Source organism: Sus scrofa, chromosome 9 (genome assembly GCF_054392235.1).
Source record: "Sus scrofa isolate SSC_HxYL_T2T_F1_AM1 chromosome 9, Sscrofa_HxYL_maternal_Yorkshire_Landrace_v2.0, whole genome shotgun sequence".
Classification (NCBI taxonomy): domain Eukaryota; kingdom Metazoa; phylum Chordata; class Mammalia; order Artiodactyla; family Suidae; genus Sus; species Sus scrofa.
In genome coordinates, this window is record NC_139391.1 from 57,501,544 (window position 1) to 57,527,031 (window position 25,488).

General features: G+C 47.4%; 1 protein-coding gene across 5 annotated transcripts in view; it reads left to right on the forward strand.

Moving 5' to 3' along the window:
- LOC110255461 (uncharacterized) overlaps positions 1–25,488 on the forward strand; it is a 334,726-nt gene that overhangs the window by 56,399 nt on the left and 252,839 nt on the right. The gene's annotated exons all lie outside the window — the stretch shown is intronic.

The following is a 25,488-nucleotide window of genomic DNA, read 5'->3' on the forward strand; positions in this document are numbered from 1 at the left end:
GACCCCATGGCAGCTGGGAGAGCTGGGAAATATGGAAACATGCAGGCACTTCTGAAGAACTCCCGCAACCAGTTGCGAGGGACTTTGAATAAAAACTGGAGATTTTGGCAGATTGGAAAGAAGGGGGCAGAGCCTGAGTAATGCTGGTTATCCTGTTACCATGGTGTTCTTTCCCTGTGGCTAATGCAGCCCAAGAAATAAGTGATATGTATAATCTGTATGGGTGTGTCCGTGGAGTGAAGAGATTGCCTGAAAGAGAAGAAATGCAGAGAAGATAATGACCCATGGAGGGAAGAGATATGCCAGCTGGGACACAAGACAGAGTGAAGTCAAACCCCAGACTTCACTGTCTTTACCTGGTTGCTTAGAGCTCAGGGAGACCCTGCCACCCTAAGTCCAGGGCAGAAAAATGGGCTCCCAAGGGTTGGTGAGACCTCATGTGATACCGCTGGGAGCGGAACAGGAAGAGGTGGGACTTTGAATATTCACTGACATTTTCGCCAAGGGTTGTGAATATTCACGCCGATCTACTCACTGAGATATTTGTCTCAGGAGGGAAATAGTGTTTGGGCCTGGTGTTTGTCTATTTGTGTGTGTGTGTGTGTGTGTGTGTATTTGTGTGTGTATGTGTGTGTGTGCGTGCGCGCCTGTGTATGTACATAAGTAAAGAACGTAAAAATATCTTAAAATAACCTTTTTTTTGGCATATGATGCAATGTTCATGATATACTTGGTAAGACCAGAAAAAGAATTGAAATGAGGAGTTCCCACCATGGCTCAGCAGTAACAAACCTGACTACTATCCATGAGGACTCGGATTCAATCCCTGGCCTTGCTCAGTGGTTTAAAGGATCTGGCGTTGCCGTGAACTGTGGTGTAGGTCGCAGATGTGGCTCGGATCTGGTGTTGCTGTGGCTGTGGAGTAGGCCAGCAGCTACAGCTCCCATTAAACCCCTAGCCTGGGAATTTGCATATGCCACAGATGTGGTCCTAAAAAAAACAAAGACAAAAAATTTAAAATGATTACATAGTTGAATATGTAACATCAAGAACTTCAAGAGCATGATTACATTCATTGTTCCAGAACTCCAGTGTAGACAATGAGATATTTTTTTGAGCACTTTACAGATTTCATCACCATTTCACATGTGTCGTTTCAGTGACAACCCTGTGAGGTAGGTAGGGTACTCCAGTCCCATCTCACAGATGGGTGGACACTGGGAGGGTGAAGGGATTGTTCACAGTCAGTAGCAGATGGGGGATTGAACCTCATCTCTAGACTCAAAAATCTCTTGCTCCTGTACCAAGAGTAGCAATATTTTTGTACCTTATCTCTCATTTTATATCTTTTATATGACATTTTATATCATGTATGTTACATATCTTAGATCTTACCCATCATTCCATCAAAAAATCTTGGCGTGATTTGTAGAAATAGAAAGTCGGGGGTTCCTGTTGTGGCTTAGCAGTAATGAACCTGACTCGATGAGGATGCGGATTTGATCTCTGGCCTCACTCAGTGGGCTAAGGATCTGGCATTGCCGTGAGCTGTGGTGTAGGTCACAGACGAGGCTTGGATCTGGCGCCGCTGTGGCCATATGCAGCAAATGCGGCCCTAAAAAGACAAAAAAAAAAAAAGAAAAAAAAAGAAAGAAAAGAAAAGAAAGAAATAGAAAGTCCACTTTTCCTATGAATGGCATGCACCACATTCATAGCCTGTTTCTCTGTTGATGATTTCTGATAAAACTTATGGATATAAAATTGTTTCAAGCATATTATCAGGACTGCCTTTAAGATGATGTCTTAGTTGTTATTCCGAAATGGTGTGTCCACTTTGACCTTTGTGTGCCATCGATGACGACCCACATGCTCAGGGGGTTGGGATGACTCAGTGGAGTCGCTGTTGGGTGCGCCTGGAGAAGGGAGGGAGGGCAGGCTTAAAGAGTGTGAGTGTGGTGGGCCTAGGGGTGTACTGCTGAGGTCCTCTGGCAGGGACAATTTGATGCCCGGCTGCTGGGAGTGTTGTCAGCAGTCAGCCCCTCAGGGAGTTTCCTTGCCTAGGTTCAGGCCATTCTGGCGGTGGCCCACTTCCAAAGGCTGATCAAGGCAAAAGATAATTCAAGACCACTCTGGGGGGCTGTTGGCTCCAGTGTTTCCTGTGGAGTCACCGGATCTGCATTATAGTCTGTGCCCTTCCTGAGTCCACTCCTGCTTCCTTTGTCACCTTCCAGACATGGGGGTCCCAGAGGTGTTCCCTGTTTGTTTTTATTTATTTATTTATTTGTTTATTTCTTTTTGTCTTTTGTCTTTATAGAGCCGCACCCGTGGCACATGGAGGTTCTCAGGCTAGGGGTCTAATCGGAGCTGTTGCTGCCGGCCTACACCACAGCCACAGCAACACCAGATCCGAGCTGCATCTTCGACCTACACCACAGCTCACAACAACGCCAGATCCTTAACCCACTGAGCAAGGCCAGGGACCGAACCCTCAACCTCATGGTTCCTAGTCGGATTTGTTTCCCCTGCTCCACAACAGGAACTCCGGTGTTCCCGTTTAACACCTGAACTCTGCACTCTCTTCTCAGAGTCTGCTTTGCCAAGAGCTCAAACCACAACTGTTCGTGCTTTCTTTTGGAGCAGGGCTTGGTAAACTATTCTGTAAAGGGCCAGGTAGTGTATAGTTTTAACCTTTGCAATCCAGCTCTGCCTTTGTAGCATGGATGCAGCCAGACATCACAGGTAGATGAACGAGCCTGGCTGTGTTCCAGTAAAACTTTATCTACAAAAACAGGCCTTTGGCTGGATTTGGCCTGTGTGTGCAGTTTGCCAGGGAATTACTGATTTCTGAGAAATCTGGGTTAATTGCAGATAATTGGGGAATTCTGGAGAATTATGCTTAATTTCTTCAGGCCCAGTATTGCATAAGTTCTAGAGCAGCTCATTACTGTGCATGCCAAGGGCTGAATGCTGGTAAAGCCCATCCTAGCAGAGTAACAGCCCACACACTTTTGACCCGGACAGACTTATGATCGAATGTGAGAAGGGACTTTTAGAAGCTGTCTCTGCCCTGGGCAGAGTGACTTCCCTTTAGCCTGGTTCATCATCCACTCTGGCACCTTCTTCCCAGGATCCACGGAGATGGAGAAAGAGGACTGCCGCAGGGAGGGACAGAGGAAGGGAATAGCAGGGCCCCTGCCAGGACCTTTGCCTGTGTTATTTCACTTCATTCCCACAGCCTCTGTCTTCCCCGCGTCACCCAGTTCTCAGGGAAGGTGAGGAATGCGGTTTGCAGTGCTATTCAGCGATAGGATGGATTTCCAACCCTATGTCTGGCTTCTCAGAGCCTTGCCTTCTCCACGACCCCAACCTGACCCCTCACCTTGGGCTTGTTTGCAGATGGTTTCTCTTGAAAGCCCGATGGTTTCTTCCCAAGAGGATTTGGCACGAGGAGCTGGATCCTGGACCAACGCTGGTGGCTGTGTTCCCAGGGTTCACTGCAGGCTGTGTTTCTGCATGCTTGCCACTGGCCAGCTCTGGGCTGTGGCATCTGATGAGCTGGGGCTTTGGGGTCCTCATGGTCCGTCCTTGCAGGGAGGGATGGAGGAAGGGAATGGCAGGGCCCCTGCTGGGACCTTTGCCTGTGTTATGGAGGGGGGCCCACAGCAGGCCCTCTCACTCCCCTCTGTCAGCCAGCTGTCATCACCCCACCGGCCTTTTCTTTGCAGCCCGTTTCAGAAGGCCGGCCAACTCCTTGGGAAGGTGAGAGAGGAAATTGGGAGGTGGGGGCTGGGGGAATCACGCTACCACTGTGCTTTCTTGCCTTGGGGCTGATGGAAATAACACTGCTACAGCACCCGGAGACCTGGCCGCAGCCCAGACTCAGCTTCCTCATTGTTGTGGCCCCGGGGAGCTCTGTGGCATCTCAGAGCTATTCTTCCCCCATGTAAGAAGAGTCAGGGTTCCAGCTTGCTTGTGCGCTGCACGGTGAAGTTGTAAGGATAACGCCGGCATGGGTGACAGAAGGCAGCTAGAGAAGGGGCAGGGCAGAGTCCATGGCTCTCACCTGTCAGCGCGCATCAGTACCACCTGGAAGAGCACAAGTGTCTCATTCAGTAGATCTGGGGTCGGGTCTGGGAATCTGCAATTCCAACAGACTTCTTACTCATCCTTAGAGGCCCTTTTCAAGTTTCTTGCCTACCAAGCCTTCCTTAAGTACTGCAGTTCCGGCTGATCTTGCTTCTGAACTTTTAAACTGGGGTGTCCCACAATCTGTACTCCTGGGTGCTGTCACCATGGGGCACACAGCAGTGGCTGCCTGAGTGCTCTGTTGGGCAGGAAGCTTCGAGGCTCAGGGCAGAGAGATGTGGACAGGGAGGTGGTGGCATGCATAACAGATATTCATCATCCCCGACTCAGAGTCTCTATCTATTTTCTGTGTGCTGGGGTTGTCTTCACAATTAAATAATGCACGTCCTGATGACAGCAGCAGGGTCTTACTGCTGCATCTTCTGTGCTGCTTGGCCTTGAGCACCTGAGCACTGTGTCCTTTTGATTTTTAGTTCTCATCCCTGTGCCAGTGATGGCAGTGGCCACAGGTATTCTTTGCTTAGTCTGATAATAATTTTCCAGTACTGCAGGAGTATTTCCTCCAGTTTTTGCTCTGGTCACAGTTTTACAACTAAAAACATTATGCATTTTAATTTTAATCTGCATTATTAACTCTTTCTCCATCACTTTCTTTCTTTTTTTGGCCACACCCATGGCATGTGGAAGTTCCCCAGCCAGGGATCAAACCCACACCGCAGTAGCAACCCAAGCTGCTGGCATGGCAATGCCAGATCCTCGACTCGCTGGGATCCACAAGAGAACTCCTCTCCATCACTTTCTTAAGTCTAGGCAATCAACAAGGCAATAAGTCAAACCTTGATTTGCAGTGTTTGTCAATATTTGTGCTCAAAATACTTCTATCCCAGCCGGTTTCAAGCCACCAAACTGATGCTACTGAATGCAGAGTTGCAAAGAGATGCTGGGTGGTATAGTTTTCCCACTATGTAGACATAACAGATGAAAATAACCTGAAAACAAAGGAAACTTATGAGGAAGGGATGGGTTTTGAGTATTCATTACTTAGAAAAAATAGAATTGATAAATTTGCACAATTCACTTATTAATAATGGGTGTTTAACACCTGGTTCTCACAACTCCTAAAACTAACAATTGGCTCTTGTGCATTTTCTCTGGCATACCACTGGGTGAACTGGGGTAGGTTTGCATAAGTTAGGGCTTTTTTGGTTGCAGCAAATAAAAGCTTAACCTAAACTGGCCTAAGCCAAGAGGCCAATTTTTGCCTTATTTAAAACCTACAGAAGGGGAGGGTGGGCTTGGCTTCAGGTCAGGTGTTATTAGGACCCTTGAGCGTACACTCTCTCTGAGCTTTTCTGTCCTCTGATGTCAAGGTGCCTGCTTACAGCTCAGACCTCATCCTCCTGAGGTCTGCTAGAGAAGAAGCAAGTGTTTGGTCTCATTGGTTCTGTGTTCCATGTCAGTCCCTAAACCAGGCACCGTGGCCGGGGCAGTATGAAGCTCATTGCTGTGGACTAAATTGTTTTCCCCTCCTAAACTCATTTGTTAACGCATGAACCCCCAAAGTGATGGTATTTGGAAGGGGGCACCTTTGGGAGGTCGTTAAGATTAGATGAGGTTGTGAGGATGGGGCCCTGATGATGAGATTAGTGCCCTTGGTAGCAGAGACTAGAGAGCTTCCTCCTTCTCTCTGTTCTGTGAGGACATGGTGAGAAGGTGGCCATCTGCAAGTCAGGAAGAGAGCCTCACTGGGAACCGAGGGCCCAGCATTTTGATGTTGGACATCCCAGCTTTCAGAACTGTAAGGAAAAAATTCCTGTTGCTTTGGCCACTCAGTCTATGTTTTTTTTTGTTTTGTTTTGTTTTGTTTTTGTTTTTTTTAATGGAACCCTGAGCTGACTCAAACTCTCTCTCTGGCTCGGCTGACCCTGGCAGCTGGGCTGGAGTCAGTTTCACCCAAGCACATGGATCGAGAGTGGAGAGGGAGTGATTCTTTAGAGGAGTTTCTGGGTAACGTTACTCAAAGGGTGACTGGAGGTAGACAGCAAGCAAATATCCATTGTATGACCTCTCTTTGGACCAAAGCAATAGTTTCCTGGCTCAGAGGGTTTAGATATCGGGCAGCCTTTCTGGGAATGTGATTGAATCACTCCTTCTGTGCATAAGAGAGGAGGAGAGGAGAAAAAAGAATGGAAAACTCAGAGCCATCTACAGTCCAAATAGCTCCATGATCTGGGGCCTGCCCTCCCCTTGGGGAACATGGCAAGATGCTTCTGGCACAAGGGACGGGTGAGAATTTTGTTCCTGGAGTCCCAAGTTTCAAAATTTACTTGCTTGGGTGAGAAGCTTGAACCCAGTAATGGGCTCTAAGAGGGAGTGTTTTGCTGAGGTTTGGTGTAAGTCCTGGACTGACAATCAGCCATCATGTCACTCCTTGAGATCCACTGCCAGCAGGCCAAGAGCAGCCCCTTGCACTTGGTGGACAAAGAGGTATGCAGAGGTCCAGGAATGTGAAGTGCAGATGGGAGTGTCACAGGCCAGGATCTCCACCAGAAAATTTTGAAAGAAACGGAGCTGGGGTGAGCAGTGGGCAGGTGTGGATGTAGCATTTTATACAAACTTCTAAGGCGGTAAAAGGAGAGAAAATTTGAGTAGAACCAGATGGTGATTTATCTGTTCCAGACTAATGACTGGTTCCTCAGGGTCAGTCAGGGTCACGGGTACAGGAGAGCATGCCAGCCTCCCTGCCTGGCAACAATTTCCAAATCTCTCCATCCTCAGAGGTTGACAAGGTGTTGACCTGGTGTTAGCCCTGCAACTTGGGATTCAATGCAGTGGCGTGGTGCCAGGAAGAACTAGCCATATGCATGTAGGGTATGAGATTCTCCCGCGTGTGCTGGGCCCTGAGCCAGAAGTTTTCACACATGCACCCCCCTTTGATCCCCTCAACTGTGCAATGGTGGTCAGTTTTCCCCAGTTGCAGGAGAGGATGCGGAGGCTCAGAGCCCACAGTTGGATAGAGAGTAAGTGGCATTTCCTTCCCCTGAGTGTTACCTGCAGGTGCAGCAGCACTGGTCAAGCCCTATTCATTTGTGCAATCATCCTCTTAGCTCTTCTCGAGGGCACAGTGGTGTCTTGTTTGCAACCACAGCCCTGGTGGCGAGTGGTCAAATTTGAATGCAGATTACATGTATTTTTTTTTTTTTTTAAGACCTTCAGAGTAGGCATTTAAAAAATCCCTATTGCAAAAATAAGGAAACAGAACCTCAGAATTCAGATACATTTCCTAAGCTCCTATAGATTGCTATTCAATGACTCAGGTCTGTGTGGTTTCAAAGCTAGTGATCTGTTATTTGGCATATCTTCCCCCTTGACCTATACTTGGGGATATTTGGCTCCTGTCCCCATTGGGTAGAGAGTAAGGAGGATGTGGATGGGGACAGTGATGGCAGTGGTGGTGGGATTTGCATGTTTGGAGTTTAGGTAGACCAGTAAGCTGGCTGCAGGCTCTACCCCCTTTTCAATTAGAGTATCTGCTTTCTTTATTATAATTTGTCTTATGATTTTATTTTTCTCCCCAAATGGGAGGGTGTTGTTTTTTTTTTTTTTTGGTCCTCACAGATTTTATGAATATAAAATATTCAGAGTTTCTTTGATTTTTAAAAATTAATTTATTAAAGTTATGTAGCTACTATATAATTTATAAAGTTATATACTCAGTTTTTAAACCTTAAAGTTCAACTTAAAAATTTTATTGTACTTGTTTATCAAATGTTGTCAGTTATTTTTAAGGAGATATTTGATTAATAACTAGGCCTATTTATAGACATTAATGCCTCTAAGCTTTTAAAGCTACATTTATAAGTTAACTATTTTAAACTCATTTTGAAGTTCTTCAGTATCTAACAAAATAAACCTTCTAAAATTCTTAAGTAACTCTTATAAATGTAATAGAATAAACTTGCATATATGGTGATCCTTAACTACTAACTGTTCCAAAACTGTATATAAACTCAGAAAAATTAAACTTATATATACAAGTCTAAATCAATTAATCGCACATTTAAAATAGGAATTTTCAGTGTAGGTATATTTTGTAATAGTCTAAGCAAACTCTCGAATATTGCAAATACTTACATTATCAAACAGACGGAGATTTCTCCTTCTCTCCCCCCTCCCCTCCTTCTCCTCCCCTCCCCCTCCTTCTCCTCCCCTCCTCCTCCTCCTTCTCCTCCTTCTCCTCCCCTCCCACTCCCATTCCTCCTTCTCCTCCCCCTCCTTCCCCTCTCCCTACTCTCCCACCCCCCACCTCCTTTTTCTTCTTCTCTGCCTTCCCTGAGCATATGAAAGTTCCCTGGTCCAGGGATGGAATCTGAGCCACAGCTGCAACCTATGCCACAGCTGCAGCAACGCTGGATCCTTTAACTCATGGCACTGGGCTGGGGATTGAACCTGCACCTCCACAGTAACCGGACGTGCTGCAGTTGGATTCTTAACACACTGTGCCACAGCGGGAACCGCAGGCACATTTCTTCTTAATGCCTAAATATTAATATTCTAAGTTTGGTTCTCCTAAACATTTCTGTCCTTAATTCTAAATCTGCCCAGAGTTAAAGATGCTTAGCCACTAAGGACGTAATAATGATGCCACCCCCAAGCAATTTTGGGAGAATTCGGGGATTTTAGCTGGGATTTTAGCCTGGATTCTTGGCAGCCTTCTTTGTAGCCCACACCAGGAACTTTAAAATGTTATGAGCTGTTGGTGTTCTGTATAGGAATGCACAGACTGCTGTAACTACATGACCACTTACTGCTGGCACCTACCTTGTTTTTTGGGACCTGCAGTGTCCAGGATGTTAACCCAGTGTATCACCTCCGCATATATTCATTTCACTCCACTAAGCCCCATCTAGTCATGGAAGCCTGCAGCCAACTCAGGCAGCTACACGATTTGTCTCGATTTCGTTTGCCTTTGTCTTGGATATATTAATTTCTTTTCCATTTAGCTCCACTAACCTTTGACACTGATGGAATTCTATCTTCTTTCCATAGTCTTCCTGACCAGTAGGACCACACAACTCACACACTTATTAAAATGATATCCGATTACATCCTGCAAATCTCACAGCTTCTAGGGCAAAATGCCTGACGATTTTACAATGGTTTCGATTGTTTAAAGAGATGTTTTAAAACATAGCACTGGTGGAATCTTCAAGGTTTAGAAGAAAGAACAAATATTTGGGGAGCGCCTGCTATGAGCCAAGAACTTTATATATTTCATTTCATTTTTGTCTTCCAACACCCCTTTCAAGTGTTTATTTTTATCTCCGTATTCAAATGAGGAAGCTGAAGTTCGAGGTGGGTTAAGTTTCTCAAAGCCACACGGCAAATAAATGGTGAAGCTAGGACCTGCTTTTAAGATTGTTTGCAGAATTCATGATCCTTCCCTGATGCTCTTCCTGTGGCTTTGAAGGTTTTATTACCAGGCTCTCTGAACAAAGGGCCTGTCTCCTAACTTCTCCCTTGACCACCAGAATTTTCTAGTACAGCCTAGTGTTTCTAGACAACCACAAGTCTCAAAAGTAATATCTCTTCCCCTTCCCTTCACTGGCCTCAAGCCACCCAAGAAACAAGTTAAGATTTCCAAAGATTTTCATGACAGCAGCTCATGGAGGGCAAGTCCTAAGATGCCAGTTATGGCAGAGCAGAGGGTCAGTGTCCTGGGTCTTTCGGGAAAAGCCAAGTTCGAGTCCTAATGATACCAGAAAGACGATACTGGAATCCGGGTTCTTGTTCACGGCAGTTGAAGAATGAACTCCTCGAACACTCAGGCTGCAAGCAAGCAAAGTCTTTATAAAAGGAAAGCAAATAGCTCCCAGGGTTGCTGGGAGCAGGGAGAAGAGCCCCCTTTCTCTATTGTCCTGTGGGGGTTTTTATTCCTTAAAGATGGGGAGAGTACCAGCGTGGGGTCCAGAAAGATGTGTATTTTTTCTCCCACTGGCCTTGCTCAGTCACCCATATCAGTCCTTGTCCAATAGGGTCTTAGGGGTGGAAATGTTCTGTTAAGTCTCATAGTTTCTTTGTCCTTTTTTATCACCCTGTAAACTGAGTCACAGGGGATTAGGGATTACTGTCCATCTATCCATATAGGTACACTCCCTATAGTAAACAAGGCCTGTGGGGATAGTCCTCCCTGGAGCCCTTAAGCCATAAATGTTCATCAAGGGTATGTCAAAGAATGCATGGAAACCCACGCTCCTACACGACTGCCTGAGTTAATATTCTGCCTCACTAACAGTCCTTCAGCCCCACCCTAGACATCTTGGGTTTCCTTCCCTCTTCTGGGAGGTCTCCAAACAGTTCTAGATTTGACTGCTTTTCTTTGCCTCTCTGTTTGCCCAGGTGAGAACTGCTCTCTGGACCAAGCCCCCGTGTAGCTGGGGACTTGAACCTGCCTGGGAAAGAGGGTGGGAACACAGGGCCAGAGCGCCAGAGGCTGAACCTGCTTCCTTAGCAACCACAGGCCAGCCGAGACACTTCTTTCCAGGCATCCCAAGTGCTTGGCTCTGCAAGCAGGAAGCACTCAGTGACATTCCTTCTCCCTTTTGCTGAGGGGTGGGCCCAGCGGGTGGGTGGGCTTCCAGCAGAGCTCCAAGCAGATGGCTGCATTTGAGTGACACCTGGTGTGGAGACCCAGTGGTGGCCCTCAGTGGACTGGAGCCACAATGGAATGATCTTGGGACTGGGAACAGGAGTCCCTAGTTCCTGACTTGGCTTTGTCATTGACCAGCTGTGTGATTTGGGGCTGGAGTATGATTTAAGTTGGCCTCCGCCCATTACTTAGAATTTTTATTTTATTCCATTAAAAATGCTCTTTTTGACTTTTTAAAATGTAGGCTTTTAAAAAAAATTATGGATAACTCTTGCACCTACATAAAAAGGAAAATATGGGAAGTTCCCTTCGTGGCTCAGCAGTTAATGAACCTGACCAGGATCCAAGAGGATTCGGGTGCCATCCCTGGCCTTGCTCAGTGGGTTAAGGATCCGGTGTTGCCATGAGCTATGGTGTAGGTTGCAGACGAGTCTCAGGTCCAGCGTTGCTATGGCTGTGGTATAGGCCGGCAGCTGTAGCTCAGATTTGACCCCTCCCTTGGGAATTTCCATATGCCACAGGTGCAACCCTAAAAAGAAAAAAAAAAAAAAAAAAAAAGAAAAACAAAAGGAAAATATGAGTGAAATAAATGGATTAAAATGTTCCTAAAACATTCTAACTTTTCTGAATTGCTTTTTGGCTTAGGCATGAAAACCCAATTTTCCCACACCGTTGTCCTGTGGGCCAGGGGAGGCTGTGATGGGGACCGTGGTGGATGGTTTGAGGTTGATGGTGGCAAGGGAGGTACCCAGGAATGCCTGAATCCTGCCTCACTAGACACACTCTGAGCAAGCCTTCTAAGATTCTTAAAGCCTACACGCCCAAGGAACAAGAACTGGGGAGGAATTCAAGTGTCACTTGGCTGTCAGCCCTGATAACTCATCAAAGTAAGAACTGTAATCAAAGGTTCTTCTGGCCCAGGTCCCGGGAGGCTTAGTGAAGGCCTCTGCTTCAGCTTTAATTCCAGTTTGGGACCAGGCCAGGCAGTGAGGGTTACTGGGGGAAACTGGAGGAAACTGGGGACATCCCTAAAGTAGAACTGTCCATTTTGTACCAGGAGATTCTTCCTGAAGTCCTTCGGGTTTTCTGGTGCCTTCATCAAAGGGTCAGCCCAGAGCACTGTAGGTAGCCACGGGCCAGGGCTCGTGGGACAAGGGCCAGGCTCTGGACTGGCACAGGGGCTATTTGCTGGGCCAGGGACCACAGCTTGAGTCTCGGTTATGAGGTTGGGTCACACGGCCAAAAGGAGGAGCAGCCTGAGAGGGAGCCCGTGATTCTGTGGAGCTCCATTGTGTTCTGGGAGAGGAAGGCTGCTGGGCATTCATCCTGCAGACAAAAGAGCATTTGGTGTGATGATTCACAGCCCCCTCCCAGCCCCGCCCTCCCTTATCACTTCTCAGGATGCTGAACAGACAGAAGGTATTTAAACCTGTGAGAGGCGGGGCGGGGCAGGGTGGGCTTGTTTTCTCACCCCTGCTAGATAACCAGCTCTCTTTCCTTTTCACTGTGGGGTTGAGCAGGGACGTGGGAAAAGGGGATAGGAAACGATCCTTTCCCCCAGATCAAGAAAAGAATCAAACTGCATATCCCTAAGTGGCCCCGAGGAACCTTGGCTAAAGTGTCTTGCTAAATTCCCAGGAATCACTGAGCAACAACTTAGGACACGCTTGGGGTGATCCTGGTCATCTGGACTTTCCAAGCAGGTGGAGTGGATTCAGACATTCTGTGAAGCCAAAAAGATATGAATGTGGATGGGTTTCAAAGTGGTTTCAACCTTGGGTTTGGAGCCACAGAGAGTTGGTTTTGACTTTTGGTCATGCTCCTTACCCTGTGAGACTGGGCTGTCTGTTCTCACTAAACCTCTGTTCCTGTTTCTCAAAGTGGATGATAACACCTTATGTGTGTAGTATGTACTTAGCCTAGGGCCTGGCACCTCCTGACAGTCAGGATGTGATCTTCCTGCCTGGGGAGGGAAGGAACGGGGCAGAGGGCTCAGCACAGAACTACTGTTGAGTATATACAGTATATACTACTGTTGAGTATATACTCCACTGCCCTCCCCCACCCCCAGCACATTTCACTAATGTCTAAAAAGTCTTGACACAGTGCAGTGTCTTACCACAGAGGATGTGATGAAGAATTCCCAAATGGGGCATGGCATGATGTGGTGTGAAGATGTGGTACCAAGTCAGGAAGGAGCATAAGTTGACTGATTCTTTGGTGATTAGATGGTCAGGACAGTCTCACCAGCAGGTGAAATGTATCACTACCAGGGCCCCCTTTTCATCTGTTTTCTGGATAAAGATGTTAAGTCTTTGGTATTTAAAGTTCCTCAGCTCTTCCTGTCTCTAACTAAAAAACAGTAACTATAGCGATGATGTTTCAAATTCCAGTAGGAACTGAATGCTGGTTTCTGTGTAAGAAACCATCTGTAGGAGTCCCGTCGTGGCTCAGTGGCTAACGAATCTGACTAGGAACCATGAGGTTGAGGGTTTGATCCCTCGCCTTGCTCAGTGGGTTGAGGATTTGGTGTTGCCATGAGCTGTGGTGTAGGTTGCAGACGCGGCTCAGATCCTGGGTTGCGATGGCTCTGGCATAGGCCGGCAGCTACGGCTCTGATTGGACCCCTGGCCTGGGAACCTCCATATGCCACAGGAGCAGCCCGAGAAATGGCAAAAAGACAAAAAAAAAAAAAAAAAAAAAAAAGAAAGAAACCATCTGTAAAGGGGGATATATATTCTGGGGCTTTCTTAAACCCTTGTCATTAGGATCCTGGCATTAAAGTCATGGGTAGCTGTAAGCAGTTAAAGGTAAGGAAAGCTGTAAGAAGCCTTGAAGTGTCAGATAGCCGGTCCTCCCTATGTGAACAGAGTCCACTCCTGAGGAATAGTTCAGCCAGCTAAGAATCTGGAAATCCACACTGTGGTGATTTATGACAGTTAAGTTTCAGTTTATTCCAGAAGTGGCCCAGGCGAGGTGAGAAACTGAGGTATCTTATTTGAAAAGCTCCCCTTTCAAAGGGATTTGAAAATAAAGAAAAGCGAGACCCCAAGAAGGTTTGGGAATTCTTTATCAGAAAGTCACGGAGTGGTGGCTCTGGGAGGGATCTCAGAGATGAATTAGTATCCTGATTCAGAGCACCCATTTCACAGATGAGAAAACTCAAGTCTACACAGGTGGAGTGCTTCAGGTCATAGGCGACTAGAGCCCAGATTTCCTGGCTGTTGGTCCTTCTTTCTCTTTTTCTAGACATCATCGTTACCTGTTTGGGGGTTGTGTGCTGGGTACAAAGTTTATGGCAGGTCTGAGACACCTCCTCCTATGACATGGTACTCTTGTAGTCAGATAAACAAGGTGTGTTCACATGGAGTAATAATAGTACTTGAGGCATGTGTACCAGGCACCACCAGTGTGATGGGAGCAGGGGCAGAAGAGGAGAGATCTCATTCTTTTTTTTTTTTTTTTTGTCTTTTCGTTGTTGTTGTTGCTATTTCTTGGGCCGCTCCCGCGGCATATGGAGGTTCCCAGGCTAGGGGTCGAATCAGAGCTGTAGCCACCGGCCTACGCCAGAGCCACAGCAACTCGGGATCCGAGCCGCGTCTGCAGCCTACACCACAGCTCATGGCAACGCCGATCGTTAACCCACTGAGCAAGGGCAGGGACCGAACCCGCAACCTCATGGTTCCTAGTCGGATTCGTTAACCACTGCGCCACGATGGGAACTCCGCGATCTCATTCTTGATGGGCCAGGGATGATCTCAAGGAAGGTGGGATTTCAGGAGGGCCATGAAGAATGTGTGGGATTTGGATGGGAGAAGAAAAAGGCCATTCTAAGTAGGACAAAGACATGTTCAGAAAAGGACAAAATTAGGACAGTAAAAGGAATATTTGTGAGTCAGAGACAATTTGGCAGAAGTGTACATTTTCCTGGGATCACGGAATGTGAGAATTGGAAGATCGTTCAGAGATCCTGAGGTTCAATGTCCTCATTGTACTGGTGAGAATGTTAGGTCCAGAAAGTTAAAGTGCCTTGGCCAAGGTTGCATGGCTATGAAGAGCAGACTGGGAGTTAGTGCTGGCCCATGACCCCTTATCCAGTACATTCTCTGTTACACCCTGCTGACCCTAGGGAAGTGATACCGGAGAGACAGAAAGACCACAGAAGACTTCGCAAGAGATGGAAGACACTTGTGCATTCAGCACTGAAATCTTTGACTGTGGTCAGAGTGATGAGCTGGGGGTGGCGTGCAGGACGTATCTCCCATCCGAAAAGAGAAGCAGAGAGAGAGACCAGTTGAAGAGGCTCAGACCTAGACCGGCTAGGAGATAACATGAACTGAGGTGGTAGCAGGAGAGAAGATGAAGAGGAGAAGATGACTGAGAGAAACTTAAACCATCAGCTCTGGGAGAGTCAGGGAATGGAGGGGATAGAGTTAAAGGCTACTCTGGAAGTTCAGAGTTGACCACTTGTCTGTGAAAGGAGAGAAACCACGTTATGCTTTGCCCTTGGCTTTTGCCATCACTTCCCTTTAGCTCTTCGCCAACTTATTCATCCTTTCTTTCAACCAGTGTTTTTGAGCCTGTGGAAGGCCTTCCAGTTCACCTCAGCCAGAAACCCACTGCATATGACATACGTTTCTGTTGTTTTCTTGAGATCTGTCCCCTTGAACTCTTGTGGGTCAGGGTCATTGGAGAGAACTGAGGTGGAATCAGGAGAACAGCTTGGTTATTGAAAAGAAAAGAACCTGATTGTCTGGGAGCGTGTTGAAAAACCAGCACGATTTCAAATGGGAGGAGGATCAAAGTGTCCTGGGAAGGGAGGAGGTGGGTCCCGTGCACACAGAAGCTCGTGGCCTTAGAATGAAAGATGCCAGTGTGGTGGCAACAAAGGGACCCTTGTGCACTCAACTGCTGCCTGCAGGAGTGATAACAGCCTTGGTCCTAGGGCCAGGCCGGGGTGACTCTAGGCATGGCTGCTGCCCCCCACCCCCAGGAGAGTGGAAGGACTTTGTGTCTACCATCAGATTGGGAGCAGGTGCTGAAGGCTCCTTATGTCAGAGGGACACCCTGAGACCCAGCTTTAGAAGACCAAGGGCGGCTAAAGGCTGAGTCCCTGCTTCCTTCTCATTCCTTCTGTGTCTCAGCGACTCCTACCCCATCTGATCTCTGGATATCTTAAATATGGCTTGTCCTTCTCTTCTTGGCCACTGTGACTGTTTTCATCCCAAAGGTTTAGTCTTACCAACTGGACTCTTGAACAAGTATGGCTGCTAGGTCAAAACACATGGACCAATGACAGATTGGTTGTAGCCATGTTGAGAATTTACTTCTCCTGTACTTTGGCCAAACATGACAGGTCCAGGCACACAGGGGACATTGAGATGATTGACTTAATTTTGAGTCTGTCTCCTATTAATACCAAGTGAAAATGGGTCCATGAAGTAGGTTGGGGAGACACAGTCAGAACTTTCAAGTTAAATAGCTTCCTCCTCACCTTCCAAAAAGCGTGATTATTGTAAATGTCCTCAGGTTGCCTCTTGTACCCTCTGAGATCAGGCAGATTTGGGTTTACAGAGAAGCACCCTGGGACCCCTGCTCCCCTGCTTTCTAGTGGGCGAGTTTGGTAAATTACACTGACTTTCTCTGGACTTTGTTCTTCATTTGCAACACCCAGTATGACCTATACTTTGCGTAGCGTTAGCAGGACAATTTAGCAAGTCTCTGGTGAAGAGGAGAGAAGACATGGATTGGGATTAGCCCTGGGTGAGACCAGCTCAGAATTTAGGACCTGGTATTTAATTCATGCTGGTAGCTCCTAGTCATTTCCTAGGTAGGATTCTGGGGTCAGAGAAGATCAGTCTCAAAGAAATGTAATCATCAGGAATGCAGAGACTGTAGGGGGGCTGCCATGCTCAAGTTCATCCTGGAGGTCATCTCCCTCATCAAGCTGCCTTGGGCCTGGACACCATGGACAGATGCCTACTGAGGCGTTATTATGAGAAGCCCAAGGACTGCACAGTGTGTGGTTAGGGGAGTCAGGTCCCAGCAGGAAAGAGTCAATGACTTGTGCAAACTGCAAGCTGAGCCAGGAATGCAACCCAGGCATCCTGCCTCCACTCCCCATGCCTACTGATAAGGCCCCGTCTGATCCCTGTTTCCGGAACTGGACATCTCTGGAGCCAAGAGAGTGACATCAGAGCATCCAGAGAGCTCACTCTGTGGCCCTGGGCTGGACATGGAGAAGGGGTGTCAGCTCCCAGGGAAGGGCTTTGGGGCTGGGTTTCTGGGGCCAGTGGTGGGAACAGGTCCCTCCCTGGAGGCTAGAAGGAGGCAGTGAACTTTGAGAAATCTCCACTGAAGCATTGAAGGGAAGGGAGAGATTTATGATTTATGACCGAAACCTAAATGAGCAGAACTTGCCGGCTTGACCTTGGCCCCAACTGAGGGGCGTGGGAGAACATTCTGCAAATATTTCAGAGGCATCAGTGCCAGAGAACTCAGTGGCTGAACCTGGCGGGAAGGGAGGGGAGGGAGCACAGGGCTAAGTCTGTCAAGGAAGTCTTTCCCAGAGCTGTCTGGGGACAGGCCTCCTCCCCAGGGACTCCATCTGTTTGGGCATCTCCCATGGCACAGGGGTCAAGGGCTTGCAGATTCTGGGATACAGACCACAGGGCCCAGGGAAATAGATCACTTTTCCTGTAGAGAAATTGGGCAGAAAGCATAAGGCAAGGTGGGCAGTGAGAACATGATGAATGTCCTTTCTCTCTGTGTCCTGTTCTTGATGGGTTTTCAGGACACCCATGTTGTCTATTTGTGTCCTGGCTTCTCCCCTCCTCTGGACCCCTTCCTATGCTACCTTCTGGGCTAAAGCCTCCACAGCCTCACAGGCAAGTTCAACCTCTCCCTCCTTCAGGAAGCCTGCCCCAACCTCAAATACTGTCATTGTGCATCCCAACACCCTGAAAAGCCACAGTACTAAAGTTCTGGGACGTCCTATGCTAAAGAAATATTTTGGAATTTGCTTCTCCTAATAGTTCCTCAGTCTGTTTGATCACAAGATTCTACTTTTAGGCAACTATGTGACATGCTGGCTTAGAGGCTTTCTCATGGGGATTCACATATGCATAAGTGGCCCCCTGGTCACATTCTAAGTGCCTCAGTGGCAAAGACCATGCGTACTGCTTTCTTTGCAACTCCCATAGCACACATCAGACCCTAGGTGCATACCACATTGGGGTTTAATTAAAAGGAAAGAGGAACATTAGAAACAAAATGAAAAAACAAATGACAAAACAAGGGAAATTTTGCAATATATATAGAAAGGAATGATACCTTGAACATAGAGGAGTTTTTGTCAATCAATGACAGGAAATGAATATTGCAATAGAAATGGGAAAGAAATCATAAATACCTAATTGACAAGAAATAAACAAAGCTTACAGGCATTTGGATAAGTATTTAACCTAAAGTAATGAAAATATGAAATAGAAAAATGGAGTACCATTTTATCAATTAAACTGGCAAAAAAGAAAGAGGCAGTTACATTATTGGCTTTTTTTTTTCTTCTTTTTTTAGGATTGCTCCTGTGGCATATGAAAGTTCCCAGGCTAGGGGTCAAATTGGAGCTAGAACTGCCGGCCTATACCACAGCCGCAGCAACATGGGATCCAAGCTGCATCTGCAACCTACACCAGAGCTCACGGCAATGCTGGATCCCTGACCCACTGTGTGAGGCCAGGAATCAAACATGTATCCTTATGGATACCAGTCAGATTTGTTTCCACTGCACCACAATGGGAACGCCTACATTACTGGGTTTTAAAAAAGACAGCGTGAAACTGTTTTTTTTCCAAGAATGTGCTAAAAATAGGAATTTTCCCATCATAAACCATTTATCAAAAGTGTATTATATCTGGATGTATAATATTCCATAATATGGAATATCAAAATTCATTTAGCTGCCATTTTGCCTGGGCATTTTAGGTTGTTTCTAAGGTCTAGTCTGATCTTAGATTATTTCCTTAAGATCAGGTTTTAATAATGTATTCTCTTCATACTGCTATGTAACAAAGCACCCCAAGACTAACTAAACATTGTGTAGTTCAAGACAACAATTCTAATTAAATCTGGTTTCTATGAGTTAAGAGTTTGAACAGGGTATACTGGGGCAACTTGTCTCTGTTCCATGATTTATGGAACCTCACCTGGAAGCCTGGGGGCCTGGCTGGAGTCACTCCCAGGTCTGGCACTGATGCTCATATGGAGCTGCCAGCTGGAACTTCTCCATGGAGCCTCCTCATGTGGTCTGGGCTTCCTCACAACATGGCGGTTGAGACTCAAGGACAAATAAGAAGGGTATTGTATACTTTCCTCTTGCTACTGTAACAAATTATCACTGACTTGATGGCTTAAACCAACAGAAATTTATTCTCTTACTGTTCTGGCAGTCAGAAGTCTGGAGTGAGTCTTTCCTGGCTAAGATTGAAGCTGGGGATATGTTTCTTTTGGAGGCTTCAGGGGAGAACTTGTTTGCTGGTCTTTTCCAGCTCTAATGCTTTGTTTCTTGCACTCCCTGGCTTGTGGTCCCCTCCTTCATCTTCAGAGATGGCAGCAGAGCCCTCTGGATCAGTGTCATATTGCCTTCTTCATCTTGGCCAATTCTTTCTCTGTCTTCTTCATGTAAAGAGAGTTCTGACCATATTGAGGGTCCACCCAGATGATCCAGAGTAAGCCTCTCATCTCAAGATCTTTAGCTGAATCACATCTACAACATCTTTTTCACCACATAAAATAAAATTCCAGAATAGTGCCTGCCAGAGTCTAGTGGGGTGTGGGAAATGGGGAGAGGTTGGTCAAAGGGAACAAACTTCCAGTTATGAGATAAATACAAGCTGGGGATTTGATGTACTGTGACTATAGCTCATAATACTGTTCTGTATACTTGAAATTTGCTAAGAGAATAAATCTTAAAAATTTTTTTTTTGTCTGTTTTTTGCTTTTTAGGGCCATGCCCACAGCATATAGAGGTTCCCAGGCTCAGGGCTGAATCAGAGCTACAGCTGCTGGCCTATGCACAACCACAACAATGCAGGATCCGAGCTGCGTCTATGAACTAGACCACAGCTCACGCCAATGCCAGATCCTTGACCCACTGAGTGAGGCCAGGGATTGAACCCTCAACCTCACGGTTACTAGTTGGATTCATTTCTGCTGCGCCACAGTGGGAACTCCCAAGAGAATAAATCTTAAGTGTTCTCATTAACAAAGAAAAAAGGGTAATGCTGTGAGGTGATGGATATGTTAGTGAATCTGATTTTGGTAATCATTTCACAATGTATATGCATATCCAATCATCACATTGTATACTTCAAATATAATTTTATTTGTCAGTTATACCCCAGTAAAGCTGAAAAACAAAAAGGGAGCAGCTGTAGGTTCGAGGGATTAGAATGTGCACAGCCCTGTGGGCCTGTTTTCAGCCTCTTGTGGGGACCAGGGTTTTTCTTCCTTTTAGCTGGTTTTATGGGAAGCCATACCATGGCACCATGGGAATTGCAGGTGGAGGTGGAGCCTTGGGCAGCTGTGGTGGTGGTGTGGAATCTTGGTCACCTGCTCATGTAGCTTATTCTTGCCCTCTGGCCCCATCCAGTCTCTGTCCCAGAGATGCCCTTTCTAGTTTAGGTGGACTGTTACTGGGAGCATCAGCACTGACTTGGTAGTTCTGATGGAGCATAGCTTTTAATGGGCAGTGCTGAGTGTGTGGTCACTTGGTGTCCTGGGGTCAAGAATCCTGTCTCTACCAGGGTCCAGTAATATGCCAGTGACCGTGCTTGTATGATTTATAAAATCCTGCTGTAGACAGCATGGCCTTGCTTCAGAATCCTGAAGGCCTGCATTGTGCTTTTCCTGCCAAGCTTTCCCTAATGTCATTATGCTGCATCTTCTCCCAGCACTGCCATTACCAACACCACTGGGTCTGCCCAGTCGAGGCTGTTAGCACCATGGCCTGGACCTGCTGCAGAGAGCTTTCCTGCTCTGGACCCTCTCAAGGTTGACAGCCTCCTGTGTCATTCAGTGTAAGGAGAAGGGCACTATTTTAAGGTGTGGAGTGTGTTGCATTGAGAACCCAAGGAAACCTGCAGGCACTGAACATCCTTCTCTGTGGTGAAGATGCAGGATGCAGCTTAGAAGGATATCCTGGGTACCCCTGACTGCTGGACCCCTAGACACTTAGTTGAAGTGGCTGATCCCCAAATCTTCATGGGTTTTATAACCACCTTTGAGCGCATGTGTCTTCCCCGTGCTTCTTGCCTCTTCCTCCCAGTCGGCTTGAGGTCGCCAATGTCATGGATCAGTGTGATGGCCTGTGGGCTGTCTAGGCAGTCAGATTTCTGGATTATACTGCGACAGAGGATGGGAGAGTTAACACGGCCCTGAGGAGAGTCTGTAAAGGAACAGTTTTCTGCCACACATGAGTACAAACTGTTTCTGATTCTTTAAAAAAAAATTGAAATGGAAAAGAATGCATTTGAAAAATCACTTGTCATGTACCCTGTGGCCTTATTAATCTCCTCTAGCAATAAAGTCACTGTGGGCACAGCTATTGCAATGGCGGTTCCTGTACTTTTAGGAAATGGTGGTTTCTAGTTACTCTCCATGGTTTGTTGGTTTCTGCAGGGGCCAGACAAGTGAATCAAATGAAATGTAATAGGGACCAAAGGCCCAGAATCTTGTGGGTCATTAATGGTGGCACTCATCCTGCCATGTCCCCCTGGGACATGATACCGGGGTCGGGGAGGTAGCAATTTAAAAGGTTCCCAATTGGCTTTTCCTATTATGATAATTCTTATCCCATAAGCCAGAGATCCAATGTGGGGTTTAACTCCAACTGCCAAACATGCCCACCCCAATCCCCGGGGACTGCGTATGTCAAGTCTGTGGACACAAGGCGCCCACTGGGAGCTGTATTGCAGCCAGGGTTGTCTTTATTACCTGGCTCCAGAGGGTTTATGCTGACAGGGTTGCCATTATGATGCTTTGGGTCTCCGGATTTCAGTGTCACCTAGGACCCTCTCTCTGTTCATCTGTCCTGGAGAATTCTGGTTATTTCCCTTTCACGAGTCTGCTGGGTCCTTCCTCCTGGAAATCAGTCATCTCTCCAGGCAGTGGTTCCAGGCAACTCTGGGGCAAGTGATTTTATTTGAGGTGACTGTCTGCCTCCAAGGGTGACTTTTGGGAATTATAGATATTAATCAGCATCCTGGTGGCCTCTATTTCTTTGGCGCTCTGTCATTCCTGCGGCTATTAAGAAGCCCAGTTTTGTGATTGCCTTTCCCAATAGCAAATTTAACGGGAAATTATATATTTTATTTGCTAAATTTGGCAATCCTGGCCCCCTCTAATCTTCTTGGTGATTGGCGGCCTGGGGATGAGTGGTCTTTGGGTTCCATTGAATGGAACATAATGCCTCAGTGACCTTCCGGCCCCACACACTTTATTACCCATCCGAGCACGCCCATTCCTCTGCCCCTCTGTGCCTTCCTGTGCCAAACTCCAGAGCAACTGGAGCAGTTCCTGTTCTCTGAGTGGCCATTGCCTTTCCCTGGTCTTAGGAGCCATCTCTGCAGCTGTTTGCCCCATTCCCTGGGGGTCCTTTGTAGGATGTTAAATCCATTAATCTTTGCTCACCTAAGTCTTACCTCCTGACCGCTTTGTTTTTGTTTTTGTCTGTTCCTATGCACTGATATGAACATCCAAGAGTCCAATATTCTTTTTGTTTCCCTTAAAAAAATTAAGGTATAGTTGATTTACTATATTATATTAGTTTTAGGTGTACAGCATAGCAATTCAGAATGTTTATAGATACAACCCGGCTGCTTTGATCTAGTGCCTTCAAACTCAAGCCTGGGAGTCATCCCTTGGTGTCCTTGCCGTCCTCCCAGTGTAGTTTCTTTCTTTCCCTCATCAACACAGCATCTCCTCAGCTGAGTTCTTCAGGTTTTTTTTTTTTTTTTGCTTTTAAGGGCAGCACCCGTGTTATTTGGAGGTTCCCAGGCTAGGGATCCAATCAGAGCTATACTTTGTGTAATAAATTCTTATACTCTGGATTTTATATCGCTTGCCTATAGTAGTAGTATGTTATTTTTCCTGTTTATTATTTTATTTTATTTTACTTCACTTCACTTCACTTCACTTCACTTCATTTCATTTCATTTCATTTGCTATTTAGGGCTATACTCACAGCATATGGAGGTTCCCAGGCTAGGGGTCAAATCAGAGTTACAGCTCCTGGCCTACACCACAGCCATAGCAATGCAGGATCCCAGCCACGTCTGCAGCCTATACCACAGCGCACGGCAAGGCCGGGTCCTTAACGCACTGAGCGAGTCCAGGGACCAAACCAGAAACCTCATGGTTCCAAGTCAGATTTGTTTCTGCTGCACCATGGCAGGAACTCCTGTATTTTTCCTGTTTAAAACAATCTCTGTAGGGCAGAGAAGTGTATCTTTACCCATCCCATCTTCTCAGAACCAGCAGGGGCAGGGCGCCTGGCGGGAAGGCCTGGCTCATGTGCAGGGGTGGCAGGAGAGCTGCCACGCAGAGGGCAGCGTGGAGGAAGAGGAGGAGATGGGGCAGGAGCCTGGGGTCTGGTGCTGAGCTGACGTTGCCAGGCCGAGTCTGCATTATCTTTGGGAGCAGGGTTTTAGGGAGTGACGCCATCCAAGCCTTACAAGGAGGAAGCAAAACCAAAGACCGGGATGGTCAGCAAATCCGCCAGCCAAGCAGGGTCCTGGGTGAGGATGGGGGTAGGGGCTGGTGTTCCCCTCCAGGGGCACCTGCTTATCTTCCTGGGAGCAGCCTGTCCCTGTTATCCAGCTGAGGGGACTGAACCCCAAGGAGGGCAGGTAACTGACAAGAGGCCCCACAGCTAGTAATGGGCAGAGGGGGGATTGGACTCCATGCTGGCTGGGCTACAAAGCCCATGCACAACCCTACAGTGCCCCCCTTCCTCTCGCTTGGCCTGACAGTGGCTCGGGGTCAGGTGGAATTGCCTGCATCTTACTCTGCGAGCAGGTACTTCTCTCATCTTCTGTGATGCTGGCCCTGCCATGAGGATGGATATGGAAGGGATGCCAAGGTAGGTATGCATGACTTGGGAGGCAGGCAGCTCCTCCTGGCCTGCCATCCATCGGTCGTGGGCACCTGCCCTGCTCAAGAGAAAACTGTGGGGCAGCAGAGCAGTGTTTGAGTGGGGAACCTTCTCCAAGCATAGCCTCTGGGGTGTGTGGGCTTGGGAGTCAGAGCCCTGCGCTCCCTTTGCTTCTTTCTAACCCCATGGGCCTCAAAGTGGCATCAGGCAGACCTCTGTGCTTGGGCCCCAGCTCTGCCGGGTATCTGGATGGCTTCCGAGGAAAGGAAGGTGTTAACAGCCTTGTTCCCACTTCTGCCTCCATGAATCACAGTTTTGTTTTTCAATCTTGCACATTCCATGGATGAGCACCATTTCCTGAGTCTGACACAGACTCCATAGCAAGATTTGGCCAGGATCCTGCAAAAGAAAAAGAAAGAAGCAAAGAAAGAAAGGGAGGAAGGAAGGAAAGAAGAAAGGAAGAAGGAAAGAAAAGGAAGGAAGGAAGGAATGGCAGGAGCTGCAGGTGGCCTAGGCTCTGGACCATGACCCCTGGGCATGAGGGTTGCCATGCAGCCGCAGAGTCTTTGCAGAATTGGTGAAGAGCATGGCCATTTTTCAGTCTTCCTCTGGTAGTGTGCTGGCCAGGCCTGAGGTTGGGGTTGGTCCCAGGGTCTTACTTGTTTTGGTGAAGCCCTATGCTGTGATGGAGGCCTGCAGGGCCGCCTTCCTTTGCCGGGAGTTGGTGGGAAGCACCGATGTAATAATCCTGATTTATATCTCTAGCCAAGCCCTGAGCACAGCTCCAGTCCCTGACAAAAGTAATTCTCCCTTGGACAGAAACGGGTGGGAAATGGGCCAGTTTGCATCCATACTGTACATTCTTCTCCTTGACAGGACAGGGCTCTGTGAGTATTTCACCTTCATAATCTTGGCCACAGTCAGGGGTTTGCAGAGCTGTCTAAATCCAGTTTATCAGCAGGAAGAAATGCCCTCAGACTTAAGAAGTGGGAAGTAGGACTTGGCTCTGTTGGGCTGGTGATTTATGGAGGAGCAGAGGACTGGGAATGGATGGGGTCGGGGGGCGGCGGGGGGGAAACAAGGTCTGTGGGGCTCCTCTCACAACCTGTAAAAGCAGCAGCGTGTACTGTAACGAGATCGTGTTCCAAGATACATTTCCTTCTGCAAAGGATATGGCGTCTGGCATCTGTCACGTGGTAGGGACAGAGAAACTCTGTAGGGACTCAGCTGTCTTTGGGGTGTTTGGGAGGTGTGGGGTGGATCCCACTTGGGCCAGGGCTGCATCTAAAGGAGCTGTGGACTTGAGGTTTTGCATCTTGTCCCTTGGCTACCCCTCGGACCTGTGTGCCTGGATTCCCCCCACCTATGGGGCATTGTCCTTCTGTACTCCTGCAGCTTCTGAAAGGCCATTTTCTCCATAAATCATCTCAGACTGCTGTCCCTGTAGAGTGGCCTCTTTTCCACAAGGACCGCTTTAAGACATTATGTGGGCCTGTCAAATCAATGGTGTTCCTGCTTGTACATTTTGCCTTGCATCCTGTCTCTGTGACATCTGCTAGGGCACCCTCAACTTTGCAGGTAGCATCTCAAAGAATAACCAGTG